The sequence below is a fragment of the Dendrobates tinctorius genome, unplaced genomic scaffold, assembly GCF_039654945.1.
Source record: "Dendrobates tinctorius isolate UK_male_01 unplaced genomic scaffold, ASM3965494v1 ptg000171l, whole genome shotgun sequence".
In the NCBI taxonomy this organism is placed as follows: Eukaryota; Metazoa; Chordata; class Amphibia; order Anura; family Dendrobatidae; genus Dendrobates; species Dendrobates tinctorius.
In genome coordinates, this window is record NW_027361838.1 from 18735379 (window position 1) to 18756936 (window position 21558).

Below are 21558 nucleotides of genomic sequence, written 5' to 3' on the forward strand. Positions count from 1 at the left end.
TACATGTATGGTTTTAGCACATGAGTAATTGTCATTTTGTCTCACCTAGATGGATCACCCATTATCTGCAGTCTGATATGCATTTCAATGAATGTGAACCCTTTCTCCAAGTTCTCAGGGTGGAAAAAAGAAAAATGGAAGAATCAAGTCTGAAAAATGAATATTGGGTGTCAACTATTATAAAATTCAACAGAACTTGGAAATATATGTGACATTTTTTCGTCCATCAAGATTGTGTTACTGAGAAATAAGAGGAGATGATTATTATTATGTGGGGGATCAGATAGGGTAGGGCTGGTAGGAATGTATTATTTCATTAATATCTCCACTTTTGGTGGTGTCAACACAATATACAGTACCAAAGCTTATGTTAGTGTATCGGAGCGGTGTTTTTTTTTTTTTTTCTTCCTTAGATTTATTTTTAGTCACCTCAGTAGTGGCATATGATATACAGTCACTATAATCAATATATATTCACTATTTTTTAAAGTTAAAAATATATAAAAACATAAATATAAAGACTGGGTTCACTTCACTTTTTTGCACCTATATGCATTATATTTAATGGATAGGTTTTTATAAAAATATAAAAATTTGTAATTAAAAATTTTTAAAAATAATAATTAATTTTCACTGCACTTTTTTATGTCACTTTGCACTTTATCGTATTTAGTGCGTCACACATTTATATATTAATATTAAATAAATCTAGGCACTGGCTGTTTAGGTCAGTGATAATATTAAGTGTATCAAATTAAGTCAATAATAATTCTATTCACTTGCACGCTATTTGTAGTTTTAGTGGGAATTAAAATAGTGAACTCTGGTACAATAAACCGGCCTGCTTTGTCTCACTCGCACGGCTGTCTGTCTTTCAGGCATTTGGTGGGTAAGAAGTGCGGCGTGTCTCCTTCCTGCAGGGGAGACTGTCTGCGCTCTGCTCAGCCATGTGCAGGTTTGATGGTCAGCGCTGTGTGTTTGTTTCAATATGCGCTGAGGCTAAATGGTAGCTCTGTATAATGATTTGACTGATGGGAGGCGTTATATCAGGCAAATACTCCTCTTAGAATACTTTGACTGCAAGTGGGCGGTCTTGATTCATATAGCTCCCCCTTTCAATGATTTCATTGGACGTTACATTCATGATTCAAGAACAATGCCCTCCCAGTTTTCCCTGTGTTCATTGGACTGCGATGTGTATAAGAAGGGTGATGTGGGAGAACTAGACACACCCCCAGGAAGAAGCACGGGCGAAAAGCGCGTTGGGGTGCGGGGAAGCAGCATCCTACTCTATGCCTAACTCCACTGTGCACACTGCTTAGGTAATATGTATTTGGCCATTCATTCATCACATTTATTTTCATGCTTTGGGTCATTTTAACCTGCATACATGAGAGGCTGTGGTAGCGCTGTAGCAGCAATGGCTGCATATATTGCATATTGTGGGTGATTAGAATCCACATATGTGTAAGGCTATGGTGGTGTAGCAGCAGCAATAGCTGATTAATGAATAGATATTTAATGGTGTGAATTGTGTGTTAGATTCTATTCACATCAAGGCAGTATATTTCATTCACATCTATGCAGGTTTTTGCATGCAATTTTCTACAGCCATTTAGCCCTGTTGTATCTAATTAAAGATACTAAGTATATTGTGGGGCATATTATATGTGTAAAGCTATGGTGGTGTAGCAGCAGCAACAGCTGATTAATGGTGTGAATTATGTGTTAGATTCTATTCACATTAAGGCAGTAAATTTTATTCACATCTGTGCAGGTGTTTGCATGCAATTTTCTGCAGCCATGTGTAAGGCTATGGTGCTGTAGCAGCAGCAACAGCTGATTAATGAATAGTCATTCAATGGTGTGAATTATGTGTTAGATTCTATTCAAATTAAGGCAGTAAATTTTATTCACATCTATGCAGGTTTTTGCATGCAATTTTCTGCAGCCATGTGTAAGGCTATGGCGGTGTAGCAGCAGCAACAGCTGATTAATGAATAGTCATTCAATGGTATGAATTATGTGTTAGATTCTATTCACATTAAGACAGTAAATTTTATTCACATCTATGCAGGTTTTTGCATGCAATTTTCTGCAGCCATGTGTAAGGCAATGGTGGTGTAGCAGCAGCAACAGCTGATTAATGAATAGTTATTCAATGGTGTGAATTATGTGTTAGATTCTATTCAAATTAAGGCAGTAAATTTTATTCACATCTATGCAGGTTTTTGCATGCAATTTTCTGGAACCATGTGTTAGGCTATGGCGGTGTAGCAGCAGCAACAGCTGATTAATGAATAGTTATTCAATGGTGTGAATTGTGTGTTAGATTCTATTCACATTAAGGCAGTAAATTTTATTCACATCTATGCAGGTTTTTCGCATGCAATTTTCTACAGCCATGCTATGGTGGTGTAGCAGCAGGAACAGCTGATTAATGAATAGTTATTCAATGGTGTGAATTATGTGTTAGATTCTATTCAAATTAAGGCAGTAAATTTTATTCACACCTATGCAGGTTTTTTGCATGCAATTTTCTATAGTTTTATTAAAAATGTATCTAATCAATAAATACTAAGTATATTGTTGGGCATATTATATTATTCTGGATACTGTAGTCATTTTCTTTAAATTTTGACTCATTATATAATTTAATTTGTATCCTTTTGCTGTTTCTCCTTCCTATAAGTGTTGGTTTGAGGCAATGGTTTTATGGTTGTTTGTCAATTAATGTTTAATAAAACATGTATTTTATGAAATGAGTGACACTCTTGGTTATTGGGTCACCTGACAGTGACATAACCTTTGTGATATATTTGTGCATTGAGAGTGTAGCCCGCTCCTTTGAAGGATAATGGGCTTGGGTATTGTGCTTACCTATTTTTATTAAGTGCCAATCAAACCCAAAACACATTAAAAACATTAAAAAGTCACAGAATGACACATTAGACCCTTATGGGTTAGTAATATGTGCATATTCATGAGTTTAATGAGCGGTACGGCATGACCGCTGAAGGAAGGAAGACCGTGGGAGAACGGGGCTGCAGAGACCGTGCCAGGAGGGGGTAAGTATATCCAATATTCACCTGTCCCTGTTCCATCGCTGCTCGCCGCTATCTGCTGCGTCCTCTATCAGTGACATTCAGCCAGCAGAGGGCACAGTGACGTGGTTAGTGAGCGCCACACCCTCTGCTGCCTGAACGTCACTGACAGATGACATGGTAGACAACGGCAAGCAGTGATGGACCGGGGACAGGTGAATTTCTCAGGTGCCGGGTCCTGAGCCAACGGCAACACCGGCACCTGGCCCCCATAGTGCGCCGGTATCACCGCCTACTCAGTATCCAACACCTGGCCCCCAGTGACAAGAGGTGAGTATGTCATTATATTTTTTAATTTGCAGCAGCATATGGGGCCTATTCTTTGGAGCATCTTATGGGGGCAGCATATGGGGGCATAAAATATGGCGCATCTTATGGGGCAGCATATGGGGGAATAATATATGGAGCATCTTATGGGGGCAGCATATGGGGGCATAATATATAGAGCATCTTATGGGGGCAGCATATTGGGGCATAATATATGGTGCATCTTATGGGGCATAATCTATGGAGCATCTTATGGGGCATCTTATGGGGGCATAAAGCATGGAGCATCTTATGGGGGCATAATGCATGGAGCATGTTATGGGGCATACTGCATGGAGCATCTTATGGGGGCATAATCTATGGAGCATCTTATGGGGCCTATTCTATGGAGCATCTTATGGGGCAGCATATGGGGCATAATCTATGGAACATCTTATGGGGCCATAACCTTTATGGAGCATTATATGGGGCATATTATTCTATGGAGCATCTTATGGGGCCATTATTAACCTTTGATCAGCATTATATGAGGTGTATTTTGTATGGAGCATCTTATGGAGCCCATCATGAACTGTATGGAGCATTATATGGGGCTCCTGATTCAATATGGATATTCAAAAACATTTAACCTACTGATGTCTCAATTAATTTTACTTTTATTGGTATCTATTTTTATTTTTGAAATTTACCAGTAGCTGCTGCATTTTCCACCCTAGGCTTATACACGAGTCAATAAGTTTTCCCAGTTTTTTGTGGCAAAATTAGGGGGGTCGGCTTATACTCGGTTCGGCTTATACACAAGTATATACGGTAATTATAAAAATACCATATATTCTATGTTTATGATGATTACCGACTTCTGAAATCATTTGGACTGAAATGATAATTTACGGAAAGTCATTTTGGAACATTTTACCATATGAGCAAAATCAATAACAGTATTTTTTTATCAACATTTGTGAGCCAAAGTCAGAAACGAGACCCAGAAGTTTAACTTAAAGCATCTGGGTTCCAATACAAAATACAGTATCCCTATCTACCATATGCCATTCATAACACTGGCTACATGTGTGAATTTCTGGACTTCCACAATTATGACTCAGGTGGAATCTACGAAGAGAAAAACTACAAGATGTAGCACACGACGTGCTAACTATACGATGATGCCGAAAAACATCTTCATGCAGAAAATTATAAATGTTGAATCACAGTTTACTGCGTCAACATATCTCACAGATAAGTGAGTCGGTTTAGAAAACGCTACGTCTGTATTCTTGTTTTTGCCAAGTACTGATGCAAATTATGACCAATTTATTACCATGCAAAAATGACCTTATTGTCATCAAAAGTATGGGTGATTTCTGGAGTTTTCTACTATGACAACCCAATTGTTTATTATTACGCCTCTAATTACCTACCATATATCTGTTTTTCCAATCCTAAGGCATTTGTGCTGAGATAATATTACTATTTCAAAAGACACACCGGCTCATGTAATAAAACTACAACGAGCAAAGATTACCTTTAATATTATCATCTCACATGCTGTCACAGGGAGTGGAACAGTTTGTGCTTGCACCACAATGAAAATGAAGCCACAGGCCATATTATTGGCTGTTAATATGAAAAGAACTCCCATCTGCATTCACTTTCAAGAGTAACTTTGATGCGAGCATAAATCAGGATGGCATTTTCTAAATTCATACATTTACAGATTAAAAAGACAAATACTGCAACTATCTTCACTGAATGGAAAATAGAATATCACTGCTTAAGATGCAGCCAGTATTGTGTATTTAATCATATACAGAGACTTTAATTCATAAGTAAGTGCCTCCAACCCATGGATACAGGAAATCATAAACTATAGATTTCATCACCCTAGCCTTGTCCACTTTATCACTTGCCCTGTCAGTTCTTCCATACAGACCAGACATTTTTTTTAGCTATGGGCAAAGGTTCAGAAAAACTAATTTTGTTATTCTAATGACCCTTTACATATAGAATTGAAATATCAGTATTCTTTTATTTAGGGCCATAGCCCATTGGAGCCTACAATCTTTTATATCAATATTACGCAGAGCACTTGTGGAGGCTGCCTGTGTTATTAATGCATAATTTCTGTAATATTTCCAACCAAACTTTTAAAGTAGGGTGGTGAAAAGTAGTCGGTAGTACGGGCGTGCCTAGAAATTTAACTTAGGGGAAGAGGGCAAGTTCCATGTGATTGCAATATGAGCAATGGAATATATCATACTGGTTAGGTGTGAAAATATATGTTTCACTGTAGACATCATGCATTTTTCTAAATTCATTTTTCTAAATGTCTGGTGACACGTGGTGGTGGCGGTGCCCTTATGTGGGGCTGCGTGAGCGCTGCTGGTATCGTTGAACTGCATTTCATGGATGACATCATGAATTCACAGATATACTGCTCTATATTGAAAGACAAGTTGCTAACATTACTCCATGCCCTTGGTAGATGTACAGTTTTCTAACATTGCAATGATCCAAACCACACATCTGTTGCATTTCTGAGGAAGAACAGGGTGAAAGTGATTTACTAACTAAGTATATTTCCTGATCTGAGCCCAATCAAAACACTTATGGGGAATTCTGAAGAGACAAGTTGAGCTTCACTGTCCAACCATCGTCCAGGCTATAAAAGAGGTCATTCTTGAAGAATGAAAGAAGATAGAAGTTGTAATATGTCTCCAACTTTCTCATTCCATGCCTAGAATACTTTCTGCTGTACTTAAAAATCATGGAGGTCATAGAAATACTAGATATAGTAGTTTTTGATGTTGGGTATATTCATTTTTGCATCAACTAACATGAGTAAAACTGAAGATTTTGCAGCAAAAGTTGTATTATTAACTTTAATTTCATGTTATGTGTTAAAAAAAATGTTTTGTGAAACTCCGTCTTATCAAAATTTAGAAAATTGTTCACTGAGGAACTGACTAAAATCTCACTTTCCTGTTTCAATAATTTTTATTTGGGAAATTTTTACAATAAAGGGGGAGGGTAAGGTAGGAAGTAAGAATAAGCTATAAGAAGGGGAAAGAGCAAACTGCGAGTGAAACAAGAGGTAAGATGGGTAAGGATAAAGTTTAGATAGGGAAGAAGGGGAAATTAGGGTAGATGGGAAAAGAGAAAAGGTAAAGGGGAAAGGAAAAGGGATAAAACAATAAAAGGGAAATAGGGAGGGAAAAGGATGGAATTGGGAAGATATAACAAGGGAAGATAAAAGGGGAAAAGCGGAAGGATAAGAATAGTCCTCTGAGAAGGTACAGTAGATGTCATAGACAAGCACTGACTAAATTCCAAAAAGTGTATAAACTTAACATATAATTTTAATTTACTGGCTATATAACAAACTATAACATACTAAAAAGGAATACAGATACTCTGGCTGGGATGAAATGAAAGTGTTTCAGGTTGAACACTTGGCTTCATATTTTGGAGCGAGTTATTTCTTAGGGCCAGAGTTTTTTCAAATGAATTATGATTATTAATTGAGATTTTTTTTCTATTGCTTTGTTAATATTAAGAGCAATAGCAGTTTTCCATTTGGCCCCTATAAGCAGTTTAGCTAAGGCAAAAATATGAAGGAAATTTAATTTGGTATCTTTTGAAAGAGAATCTGCATTTAGGGAAAGTAGGAATAATTGGTAAAATCTCATTTTTCAAAGGGTGTATACTCATTTATGCTCAACACTGTATAGCACATGCTGACTCTGTTGCGGTTTTTGACAGATTTCACCCCATGTACTGCAAGAAATCTGCTGTGAAAATTTGCCAAATTAAATTATATACTGCAGATTAAAATTTTTCCGCAGTGCATGAAAAGAGATTTTGCAAAATTCAATCCTACTATGGTGATACACTGAGTATTTTGCATATCTTATCTGTCATGTATTAATAATTCCTCAGTGTACTAACATGATAGGTAGTTTCTTTAGTTGACATTTTGGTGGAAATTTATCATTGCCAGTGTAGAACCAAAAACCCACTAGAGTAAGCATTCTTAATACATTTAGGGCTTTTTGGGCTGTCTATGAAAATAGCATCCATGCAGGCACGAGCTGTGGTGTCTACCATAGTTTATACCAAATATTAGCTGTCTTCCGTTCTGAACTAAAAAAAACGGTTAAAGAATAAAGACTGTATACAAAAAACTAACATGAAAAAACCCTATTAGAAAGATATATACTATATTAATATCGATTGAAAGTACTCTACAAATCAATATTGCACCAATAACAGGGGATCTCTATATGAGTACATATACCCTTTATTCTTCACCTGTTTTTTGGTATTTCATTTGCTGTGATTCCTAGTATGGCAGGTTTTCTTACTGGTCCTATCAATTTTAATTCATAGGTGGAAGATGTTGACCAGGTCTTCTACACAATAGAGTATCTGATAGTGACTCGTCACTTTGGAAATCCTTTTCAAGAATTTATATATTGTGATGGGCGAACTCCTATATATTCGGGTCTAATGGGTTCAGATGAACAGTTTAAAAAGTTCAGTTTGGGTACCAGAACAGTACACAAACTCGAACCCAGACCCCTTACATAATGGGGGGGCCTGAACATCCACTATTTGTCACACTGTCATGTGCATGACAGCACAGCAAACCCTGCCTCTGGTCGGTAGTAAGATCATTACCGCTGATCAGAGAGCCGCGGCTCCAACACTGTCTGATGACAGTGTGAGCCACAGCTCTGACCGGAGGTAAAAAGTTAACCCCTGGTCACAGGCGTCGCCTGATGGGACTACTACTCCCAGCAGCCTATGCCTGCTGCTGCTGCTAATAAGTATTTTTTTTTTTAATGGCATGAGTTCCACTGTATTTTTGATAACCTGCCAGGCAAAAACTGACAGCTGTGGGCTGCAGCTCCCAGCTGTCAGCTTTAGTAAGGCTGGGTATCAATAATAGAGGGTTCCCAATGCTATTTTTTAAATTATTTAAAGCATTTTTTACAACCAACCTTGCTAAAGCAGACAGCTGGGGCTAGTACTCTCAGGCTGATAAGGAGCTATGGATATTGACCCCAAGCCTAAAAATAGCAGCCCGCAGACTCCCAAGAAAAGGTGCATCTATTAGATGCGCCAATTCTGGCACTTTGTCCAGCTCTTCTCACTTGCCCTGTGGCAGTGGCAAGTGGGATTCATATTTGTGGGGTTGATGTCACGTTTGTATTGTCCGGTGACATCAAGTCCACGGGTTAGTAATGGAGAGGCATCTATAAGACGCTTATCCATTACTAATTCTATAACAAAGCCAGAATAAAGTCCTTTATTTTAAATTAAAAAAACACACTTTTACTTTTTTATTTAAAAATAACAAACACAGTTATACTCACCTAACGCCCATTCTATTGAAGCCATCGTCTCCTGTAATAAAACTAGAAAAAAAAAAAATAACCATATCCCTCACCTGTCTGACGTTCTGTCCCATGACGTAATCCAGGTCTGCGATAAATAGTTGTCAACCTGGACGGTGCCAAGATGCGACCGTCCAAGCTGAAAATGACTGGAGAATGAGCTGCTGCGAGCTCAGCTTCAGAGACAAGCGGTGATGTGATCGAAGTTACCTCAGGTCACTGAGGCTGCATTCCCAGATCGGCCCCTGAACTGTGATGACCTCAGTGAGATCACCGCTAGCACAGTGAGAAAAATTCTGACAGTGCATCGCTGATAAATTTCTCATGGTGAACTGCGGTGAACTCACTGAGCTCAGCTCTGCTTCATGAGACTTTCTCTCATGGTGCAAGGGCTGATCTCACTCATTTGCATGACAGCGCAAGAAACACCTGGTGTTCGGGGTGCCTAACCCAAGCAATAACACGGACTTCCTCGTGAAGTCCATGCTCGGGGTCCGTGCTTGAACAGTAGGTGTTCGGTACGGACCCTGAACTTTATTGTTCGGCGTCGCCCATCTCTATTTATATACTAACTATAAGAACAACTTGATGTACTGTTGAGAAATAAAAGCCCTAGAAAATTACATTAAACAAAAGACTGTCCCTATGAGAGTACTTATCAACATTGTACCATCACATAGATTACAAAATCCCTAATTACTTGCTGCATGGGAAAAAGGATCCATTGAATTATCTATTAGATTTATGACATTACTTCAGAGGAGGAAATTTTGAGAAATCGACAAAACGTCTTAATGAGCTTATACCCATCACCCTGCAGTTTAAGAACGATCAGGACATTAACATGAGGAAATCCATTCTAAAAACGTAGATAAACATATAGATAGATACTGTATATCTGAAGATAGATAGATAGATAGATATAGCTGTAGATGGATAGATATATCTGTAGATAAATAGATAGATAGATATGGCTGTAGATAGATGGATAGATATATCTGTAGATAGATAGCTATATCTATAGATAGATAATACCAAGCCCGATGTTTAGTAATGAACATAATAAAATGGTACATAGAGTTAAATAAAGACACACACACACAAAATCTGCGTTTGACCGAGGTCACACTTGCGAGAAACTCGCATGAGCCTTGCACCTCAGTACCCGGCACTGTCGCTGGCACTCGGACCGGAGCATTCAGCTGCATAGAAATACATGCAGCCGCACACTCCGGTCCCTAGTGCCGGCGGCAGTACCGGGTATTGAGGTGCGAGATTCGTGCAAGTTTCTCGCAAGTGTGACCTCGGCCTTAATTGCAACATCTGTTTAATTTTTAAAAATGGGGAAAAAAACAAGAGGGAAAGGCAGTGACTGGGGGCAGATGTTTATAGCCTGGGATATTGTTGGTTTATTATTTTACTTTTATTACAGGAGATCGAGGGCTTTGGGGGAATAGGTGAGGTTGTAAGTATGGTTTAATTAAGAATATTAAAGGAGTCTGTGTCTTTATTTCCATTAAATGATTTTTTACTGGGTGTCTGTGTTTTCTTTATAATTTGTCTATGGGGTTAGTAATAGGGGTGTATTATTGATGCCTCTCCATTACTAACCTCAGGGCTTCAACTCCCACAACTATTACATCAACCCCCACAACTATTACCCCACTTGCCACCGCTACAGGGCAAGTGGGAAGACCAAGGCTAAGTGCCAGAATTGGCGCATTTTAGAGATGCACCTTTTCTGGGGCGGCTGAGAGCTGATGTTTTTAGCCAGGGGGGCCAGTATCCATGGCCCCTTCCTAGGCTACTAATATCAGCCCCCAGTTGTCTGCATAGCTTTTGCTGGCTATTAATTATAGGGGGACCCCACGTCACTTTTTTGGGGTAACAGTCAAGCACAATCCAAAATGGAGGAAAATCAGAGAAAACCTACTTCCCAGTCAGTAACCATGCGACAGGTCCAATTTAGTAGCACGAGTATTTATCATGAAACTAAAATTGCTACTTGAAGACTTAACCAAATACCACATATTTGGACATGTTTATGGTATGGTGTATGTAATCGAGTTTCCAAAAAGAGGGCTCCCTCATGGACACATATTGGTATTTATTGACTTGCAATACAAGGCCTGGCAATAAGAAAGAATTGACAAATTTATTTGTGCAGAACTCCCACACAAACACACTGATCTGAGGCTTTATAAAACTGCAAAATCTTGCATGATGCACGGTCCATGTTGTCCACTGAATCCAAATGCACCATGTATGGATAATGGGAACTGTACCAAAGGCTTTCCCAAGGATTTTTGCTCAGAAACTACAATGTAAATGGATACCCTAAATACAAATGGCGGAATGATAAAAGCTTTGTTGAACTTGGTGGAAACAGGGTTCATAACAGATGGGTTGCACCTTCCAAACCTTATCTTTCTATAAAATTCAATGCCCACATAAAAGTAGAGATTTGCAGTTCCATAAAAAGTGTGAAATATTTGTTAAAAAATGTTTATAAAGGGCATGATTGTGTATATATCCAATTTGTTACTGCCTCCAGAGAACAAGAAACCACAGATGAGTGGGATGAAGTAAAAAATTACTTAGTAGCTCAATATGTAAGCGCACCTGAAGTATGCTGGAGACTCGGGGAATAAAAAAAACACCATCAAAATGATCATGGAGAAAAAATGAAATGTCCACCTTGCGGACAAACATACAATATGCTTTATACCAGGTCAAGAAACTGAAGCTGTGCTCTAGAAAGACACCAAGTCTAAACTTCTTGCTTGGTGCAAACTAAATCGGGAAGATCTTAATGCCCAACAATATTTATACTGTATATTGAAATCCCTGAACATTACACATGGGAAGATAAAGATGTTACATGGAAACTGCCTACATCAAATAATGAAACGATAAAGTTGGCTCGCAATATTCGTCTTGGCAGCAATACTGCTAATGAGTTGAAAAACACAAAACTCATAATCCGGAACAAAGCTTCTACGACTCCAGCTCATGGTTGACACATTCTATAAAGAAGTCAAGGCTGAAGATCCAAAATGTTCGGAGTAGCGGTCTTTCTTTTTGGTGGATATTTTTTATAAATCCTTCCTGTTGTACCACATGGCAGCAGAACCAAAATAATTTAAGCATGCATGAAGAACAGCAATTGAAGTAATATTGAAGTCCTCAAACTGGACCAAAACAAGTGTACCAATGAGGACAATGTCCCTGAAGAACAACAAGGCTTTTCCCAATGGCTTTTAAAGCTTGTAGATGGAAAACTTCAAGAACCAAGACTAGAGGAAGGTATTTTTGAAATTCCTTCTGTGTGCATTGAAAATGCATATATTGTTGATGCTGTCTTTCCTCAAGTCATGCAACCAGAAGACGAAAGCATTGCAAACCGTGCAACTCCAAAAAACCAACATTCATGTAAACTGAATAAAAATGTTCTTAGACGAATTCAGTCTGAATTCAAATTCTACACAAGCAATGATTCAGTTCGGCAAGACACTGCAAATGCTGAGGAAGCAGCAAACTATCCAATGGCGTTCTTAAACAGCATAACTCCTGATGGTATGCCTCCTCATTAGAGTTGAGCGATACCGTCCGATACTTCAAAGTATCGGATCGGAATGGATCGGCCGATCTTAAAAAAAAGTATCGGTATCGCCGATTCCGATACCGGAAGTCCCATTCAAGTCTATGGGACTTCCGGTATCGGAATAAGAAAAATCCTGTTTTTCCCTTGTACAGCCTCTCTGGGGTCTGTACGGGCCTTTCGGGGGGCTGTGCCGGCCTGCCAGGGGGTCTGTGCAGGCTCCGGTGGTCTGTGCCGGCCTGCCGGGGGGCTGTGCCGGCCTGCCAGGGGGGCTGTGCAGGCTCCGGTGGGCTGTGCCGGCCTGCCGGGGGGCTGTGCTGGCCTGCCGGGGGGCTGTGCAGGCTCCGGGGGGCTGTGCCGGCCTGCCGGGGGGGCTGTGCAGGCTTCGGGGGTCTGTGCAGGCATCGTCCGATGGGACTACAAGTCCCATCGGGCGATGCCTGCTACCATGACAGTGATTGACACATTAGCCAATGATGGGACAGTAGTAGTCCCATCATCCGGCTAATGTGTTAAATGTAACAAAAAAAAAAAAAAAATTACATGCTACATACATACAACATGCATACTACATACATGCTACATTCATACTACAGACTACATACATGCTACATTCATACTACATATATACTACATGCAACATACATACTACATACATACTACATGCATGCAACATGCATACTACATATATACTACATGCATGCAACATGCATACTACATATATACTACATGCTACATACATACTACATATATGCTACATACATACTACATGCATGCTACATACATACTACATGCTACATACATACTACATATATACTACATGCATGCTACATACATACTACATGCTACATACATACTACATATATACTACATACATACTACATACAAACTACATGCATGCTACATACATACTACATGCTACATACTACATATATACTACATGCATACTACATACATACTACATGCTACATACATACTACATATATACTACATGCATGCTACATACATACTGCATGCTACATGCATGCTACATACATACTACATACATACTACATGCTACATACATACTACATATATACTACATGCATGCTACATACATACTACATGCTACATACATACTACATATATACTACATGCATGCTACATACATACTGCATGCTACATGCATGCTACATACATACTACATACATACTACATGCTACATACATACCACATATATACTACATACATACTACATACAATACATTCATACAATACATACATAGACATACAGTACATATAACATAGAGTAACATACTTACCAATACTTGTCACATTGTTCCCCGAAGCCATTGTCTTTTACAGAATAAATATTAACATAACAAACCACAAAAATACTCACCCACGATCCGAAGCAGTCCACGAGTGTGTCCCACGATGATCTTGGGTAGAGAACTGCAGCATCAGCTGTTGCTGCCGTTCTCTACGGGCTGCAGGAATCCAATGACGGAAGGTAGGTATCCTTCCGCACTGTATTCCTCCGCCACTTAAAAAAAAAAAAGTCCCTAGTCTCACTTTATGCCATTGCTGTGTGGGAAATTCCCACGCAGCAATGGCATAAAGTGAGACTAGGGACTTTTTTTTTTTTAAGTGGCGGAGGAATACAGTGCGGAAGGATACCTACCTTCCGTCATTGGATTCCTGCAGCCCGTAGAGAACGGCAGCAACAGCTGATGCTGCAGTTCTCTACCCAAGATCGTCGTGGGACACACTCGTGGACTGCTTCGGATCGTGGGTGAGTATTTTTGTGGTTTGTTATGTTAATATTTATTCCGTAAAAGACAATGGCTTCGGGGAACAATGTGACAAGTATTGGTAAGTATGTTACTCTATGTTATATGTACTGTATGTCTATGTATGTATTGTATGAATGTATTGTATGTAGTATGTATGTAGTATATATGTGGTATGTATGTAGCATGTAGTATGTATGTAGTATGTATGTAGCATGCATGTAGCATGCAGTATGTATGTAGCATGCATGTAGTATATACACTCACTGGCCACATTATTAGGTACACCATGCTAGTAAGGGGTTGGACCCCCTTTTGCCTTCAGAACTGCCTCAATTCTTCGTGGCAGAGATTCAACAAGGTGCTGGAAGCATTCCTCAGAGATTTTGGACCATATTGACATGATGGCATCACACAGTTGGCGCAGATTTGTCGGCTGCACATCCCTGATGCGAATCTCCCGTTCCACCACATCCCAAAGATGCTCTATTGGATTGAGATCTGGTGACTGAGGAGGCCATTTGAGTACAGTGAACTCATTGTCATGTTCAAGAAACCAATCTGAGATGATTCGAGCTTTATGACATGGCGCATTATCCTGCTGAAAGTAGCCATCAGATGTTGGGTACATTGTGGTCATAAAGGGATGGACATGGTCAGCAACAATACTCAGGTAGGCTGTGGCGTTGCAACGATGCTCAATTGGTACCAAGGGGCCCAAAGAGTGCCAAGAAAAAATTCCCCACACCATGACACCACCACCACCAGCCTGAACCGTTGATACAAGGCAGGATGGATCCATGCTTTCATGTTGTTTACGCCAAATTCTGACCCTACCATCCGAATGTCGCAGCAGAAATCGAGACTCATCAGACCAGGCAACGTTTTTCCAATCTTCTACTGTCCAATTTCGATGAGCTTGTGCAAATTGTAGCCTCAGTTTCCTGTTCTTAGCTGAGAGGAGTGGTACCCAGTGTGGTCTTCTGCTGCAGTAGCCCATCTGCCTCAAAGTTCGACGCACTGTGCGTTCAGAGATGCTCTTCTGCCTACCTTGGTTGTAACGGGTGGCAATTTGAGTCACTGTTGCCTTTCTATCAGCTCGAACCAGTATGCCCATTCTCCTCTGACCTCTGGCATCAACAAGGCATTTCCGGCCACAGAACTGCCGCTCACTGGATTTTTTTTCTTTTTCGGACCATTCTCTGTAAACCCTAGAGATGGTTGTGCGTGAAAATCCCAGTAGATCAGCAGTTTCTGAAATACTCAGACCAGCCCTTCTGGCACCAACAATCATGCCACGTTCAAAGGCACTCAAATCACCTTTCTTCCCCATACTGATGCTCGGTTTGAACTGCAGGAGATTGTCTTGACCATGTCTACATGCCTAAATGCACTGAGTTGCCGCCATGTGATTGGCTGATTAGAAATTAAGTCTTAACACACAGTTGGACAGGTGTACCTAATAAAGTGGCCAGTGAGTGTATGTAGTATGTATGTAGTATGTATGTAGCATGCATGTAGTATATATGTAGTATGTATGTAGCATGTAGTATGTATGTAGCATGCATGTAGCATGCATGTAGTATGTATGTAGTATATATGTAGTATGTATGTAGTATGTATGTAGCATGCATGTAGTATATATGTAGTATGTATGTAGCATGTAGTATGTATGTAGCATGCATGTAGTATATATGTAGTATGTATGTAGCATGTAGTATGTATGTAGCATGCATGTAGTATGTATGTAGTATGTATGTAGTATATATGTAGTATGTATGTAGCATGTAGTATGTATGTAGCATGCATGTAGTATATATGTAGTATGTATGTAGCATGTAGTATGTATGTAGCATGCATGTAGTATGTATGTAGTATGTATGTAGTATATATGTAGTATGTATGTAGCATGTAGTATGTATGTAGCATGCATGTAGTATGTATGTAGTATGTATGTAGCATGTAGTATGTATGTAGCATGCATGTAGTATATATGTAGTATGTATGTAGTATGTATGTAGTATATATGTGTTATGTATGTAGTATGTATGTAGTATATATGTGGTATGTATGTAGTATGTATGTAGTATGTATGTAGTATGTATGTAGCATGTAGTATGTATGTAGCATGCATGTAGTATGTATGTAGTATTTTTTTTTTTTTTTTTTTTTTTTTTAACATTTAACACATTAGCCGGATGATGGGACTACTACTGTCCCATCATTGGCTAATGTGTCAATCACTGTCATGGTAGCAGGCATCGCCAGATGGGACTTGTAGTCCCATCGGACGATGCTTGCACAGACCCCCGGACATCAGCACAGCCCCCCGGCAGGCCGGCACAGCCCCCCGGCAGGCCGGTACAGACCCCCACAGGGTGCACAGACCACCGGCAGGCCGGCACAGCCCCCCGGCAGGCCGGTACAGACCCCCACAGGGTGCACAGACCACCGGCAGGCCGGCACAGCCCCCCGGCAGGCCGGTACAGACCCCGGGCAGTCCACACAGCCCCCCGGCAGGCCGGCACAGCCCCCCGGCAGGCCGGCAGAGACCCCCGGAAGGCCCGAAATGACGGCGCATCATGATGCGCACACACCGAGCATCATGATGACGTCAGGCTGTCAATCAACTTTGAACTTCCGATTCCGATGCCGACTTCCGATATTGAAAAAATATCGGAAGTCGGTATCGGAATTCCGATACAGCAAGTATCGGCCGATACCCGATACTTGCGGTATCGGAATGCTCAACACTACTCCTCATAGAATAAATTTGAAAGTTGGTGCAGTAGTCATGCTATTAAGAAACTTTAATTTGACGCGAGGTATTGGCACTAGAATGGATGTAAGGGCTCATACTCATTTGTGAGAAAAACGGACGAGTGCAGTCCAATAAAAAATCAGATTGCACTCTGACCAATGTTATTCAATGAGTTACATCTCATCTGTGATTTTTTTTTTCCCAGCTCAAATCGGACTGAGAAAAAAATTGCAGCATGCTGCGATTTGCAATGTATCTCGGACGAGACTCGCCAATGCAAGTCAATGGATGCGAGAAAAAAATGCACAGCACTCGGACCATGCGAGTGCTGTTCGATTTTTACGCACCGGTGTCCTTAGAAAAGCCGGCAATTCATGTGCGGTGTACAGTAAAATCACACTGACAGGTTAGAATAGCATAGATATATACACATAGAATACATATACTGTGTGTATATATATATATATATAGTATATATACATATGTCAGTGACACACACACATATATATGTATTTATATTGCATAGAGAGATAGCTAGAAGAAAAGACGCAGGAGCCCACGCCATTTTTTTCAGAAAAATAATCTTTTATTAATTAAATACATAATAATTTGCACACACACTGTACTAATTGTATTTGTCACTGACATCTATATATCTACCTATTCCATTTGTCTTTGCTGTATGTAAATCATCTCTTTTATACTGTCTGCTCCTGCAGTGATTTTACAGAACCCGGCAGATATATCCCACCAAGGGCAACATCTGCAAGGAGTTTGTATGTTCTCCCCGTGTTTGCGTGGGTTTCCTCCCACATTCTAAAGATATACTGAAAGGAAATTGCAAGCCCCATAGGGGACAGTGATGATAATATGTGCAAAATGTACAGCACTGTGGAATACCATTTGTTAGCGCTATATAAATATAAAGAGTATTATTATTAAAGATTAATTGGCATTCGGTTTTCCAGATTTGCCTTTAGCATTAGTTCTTTTTCAAATTTTTGTATTCTGTGGAGAAAGGATTCATATTCAATAATTCTTTGAAGATTTTCCATAACATTAGCAATGCATCCATTGTTGGCTGGATTGTGCATTCTGTTATTTAAGCTCGCCTTTCGTTAAAGCTGGCACTGCTATGTTGACGTTGTAGTAGAATTCTTCAATAAACTGCTGCCGGAGTCAGCACGTGCACATACCACAAACTCCGGTGCCATTTTATTGAAGACACTGCATATGGAAATTCGCATACACAGCGTCTTCAATAAAATGGCGCCATACTGCGGTATGCACACGCGCTGACTCCGGTGCCTGTGCAGTGTCCGTAGGCTTTGGACAAAAGGACACATCCCCTGTTATATATATCTAATATATAAAGCTCAATGTGGGTGTGTATGTATGTGTGTGTATGTCCGGGATTGGCATCCGCACTGTCGCAGCTACAGCCACAAAATTTTGCACAGTCACACGTCTGGACCCTGAGAGCGTCATAGGCTATGTTGTGAGATGAAATTTTATCCCCGCGCTTTCCAATTCACCAAACAATTTTGCCCCTATCTACATAATGGGGAAAAAGTGTGTGTGTATCAAGCCCCGCCCCTCATTATGATGTCATAATGGTTGCCATAAATCAAGATAAAGACATCCAGCCCATAAACGGCAGCGCTTCCCAGGACTCACATCCAAAGATGATATTCCATTTTTTTTATTTCATAGGTTAAAAAAGAGATACAACGCGTTTCGGGATTACATATAGAAGGGGGAAAACTTTGAAAAATTTGGTGGCCCCCAGTAAATTAAAAAAACCGTTGAATTCAAAAGGAAAAAACTATGAAAAAAGTATGGATCAAATTTTATGTGGTGTTTCTCAAGGAACCGGAGTTTTTAAATGCACTTCTAAAAAATGTTGTACCTGTGGGATCCTAGATCACGGGGCTAAAACCATCAAATGTAATAGTACTGGTGAGGTCTTTGAGATTTCACAAAGACTCAGCTGTAACAGTGATTTTGTTGTATATGTAATCACATGCAGTTGCGGTTTGCAATATGTGGGACGCACTGTGCAGACACTGCGGTCCCGCATTAATGGTCACAGAAATAGAGCCAAAAACGGCTTTTTAAAACATAGTCTCTCAAGGCATCTACTAATTAAATATAACAAAATTTTTAACATAAAAGTAACTCTGGTGGAGCAGATACCCTCTGGTGTTGCAAACAGGAATGCTCTTTTAAACCGGAAAGAAACGTTTTGGATATATCGTCTGGGAACATTATATCCAAATGGATTGAATGATATCATAGAGAGAGTTTGAACGTTGCTTTTTTTTTTTTCTCTCTGGGTTTTTTTTCCTTTTGGGTTTTTTTTTTTTTATTTCTTTTCTGTCTTGCATCCATGTTGTCAAGGTTGGATCAATCAGTGGGTGTGTTCCTGAACTGTATTCCTGAACTTGGTCCACACCCTAAATCAAGTTTCTGAGACTGGGATAAAAGGTTGCTACTATATATAAGTGTAACTGAATTTTATACTATTAGGATTTGTACTGTGTTTTTATGATACCTGATGAAGGATATACACTGTATCCGAAACGCGTTGTATCTCTTTTTTAACCTATGAAATAAAAAAAATGGAATATCATCTTTGGATGTGAGTCCTGGGAAGCGCTGCCGTTTATGGGCTGGATGTCTTTATCTTGATTTACTCATCCTGTGTGAGCCTGAACCTGGCTCTTTCACTTGGATCCACCCGAGGCAAGCTGCAAGCCCTGTCTTCTGAGAAGTATCCCAAAAGGAAGGATTTTTGAGGATACATAATCCAAAGCTATATTAGTCTTCTATCAGGTGAGTGCATAAAATTGCGCACCCTTTAAAGACTACAATATTGTGTTTACGCACTTAGGGCGCTCCGAATTGTCTGTTCTCTCCCAAACAGGGGTTTTTTTGCATATTGTTACCGAAAGGAGCTCTTCCTAATCGGTTTGAAGACAGACACCCCAGATAGCAAAGGGGAGCGAGCAGCCTGGAGTGAGAATGAAGTATTATAATAGCAGAATTGAGAGGAGAAAGGAGCTGTTATCATCCATTAAGAACATGACTAATATAAGGTTGGATAATTCCTGCACTGAACCTGTGATTGATATTGGGACTAAAAGGACCATCACTGGTCTTTTTTTGGACTTTGAAAAACATATGAAGATGGAAATAAGACATCAGATCGATGCAGAATTTCTAGGTATTTGTATTGATCAAAAAATAGTTCCAAATGGTTTGAAGATACATTTTAATAGTACTTTTCTAGATGACAGTAATTTTACCAATAAGTGGAATAATATTTTAAATGATTGTTCTTATAGTCTTATGAGTTTGTTAGTGGAAAAGCGTTCTGAGCTAGCCAGCAAAGCCGCAATGATCTGTGAGAAAAAATTACTTGAACTTGAAAGGTTCAAAAGTTTACATTTTTTTAATTTGGTGAATGATGACATTACTAGGAAACTCAAAGTATTTGAAAATGAACTAGTAGATGTAAAAATAAAAAAATTTTGCAGGGACACTTTTAAAACTAATCCAATGTCAAAGGAACCAATCAGGAATAAAAACCTGATAGGTATCAATGTACCTACAAAGAAAAACCCTGGCAATTTAAGAGCAGAAGCCCTGGTCCAACAAGAATTGGGTGTAAAACAAACAAGGATTATAACCAATTCAAATATAAAAAATATACATGATGTTGAAACCACTATCACTCAAATTAAGTTACCTCTTAATACGTCTACCCCCGAAAATCTCCACACTATACCTAATAGAAATGTACAAAAGAAAAAATCTCCACCCATTGAAAAAACAATTCCACTAGAGCCCAGGATCATTGTAATGAAAAATGCTCCATTAGGCTAGTTTCACACTTGCTTTTTTTTGCAGCGCGTTTTTCCCGCAAAAAAACGCATTGAAAAAACGCATACAAAAGCATACAACTGCTGCGATTTTTTCAAGCATTTTTATGAGCATGCATGAAAAAAACGCAGCGTTTTTAAGCGTTTGTATGCGTTTTTAGTGCGTTTTTACCGCGTTTGCGTTTTTTTCCAACATTTTTAGGTGGCCCCTCACACTACCCAAACCATGACTTTACTAACCCTAACCCTGACCCTAACCCTAACCCTAACCCTGACCCTAACCCTTAACCAAATCATACTTAACCCTAACCCAAACCCTAAACCCTAACTAACCCTAACCCTAACCCTGACCCTAACCCTAACCCTAACCCTGACCCTAACCCTAACCCTAACCCTGACCCTAACCCTAACCCTAACCCTGACCCTAACCCTTAACAAAACCATACTTAACCCTAACCCTGACCCTAACCCTAACCCTAACCCTAACCCTGACCCTAACCCTTAACCAAACCATACTTAACCCTAATCCTGACCCTAACCCTGACCCTAACCCTAACCCTAACCCTGACCCTAACCCTTAACAAAACCATACTTAACCCTAATCCTGACCCTAACCCTGACCCTAACCCTTAACAAAACCATACTTAACCCTAACCCTGACCCTAACCCTAACCCTGACCCTAACCCTAACCCTAACCCTGACCCTAACCCTAACCCTAACCCTAACCCTGACCCTAACCCTTAAGCAAACCATACTTAACCCTAATCCTGAC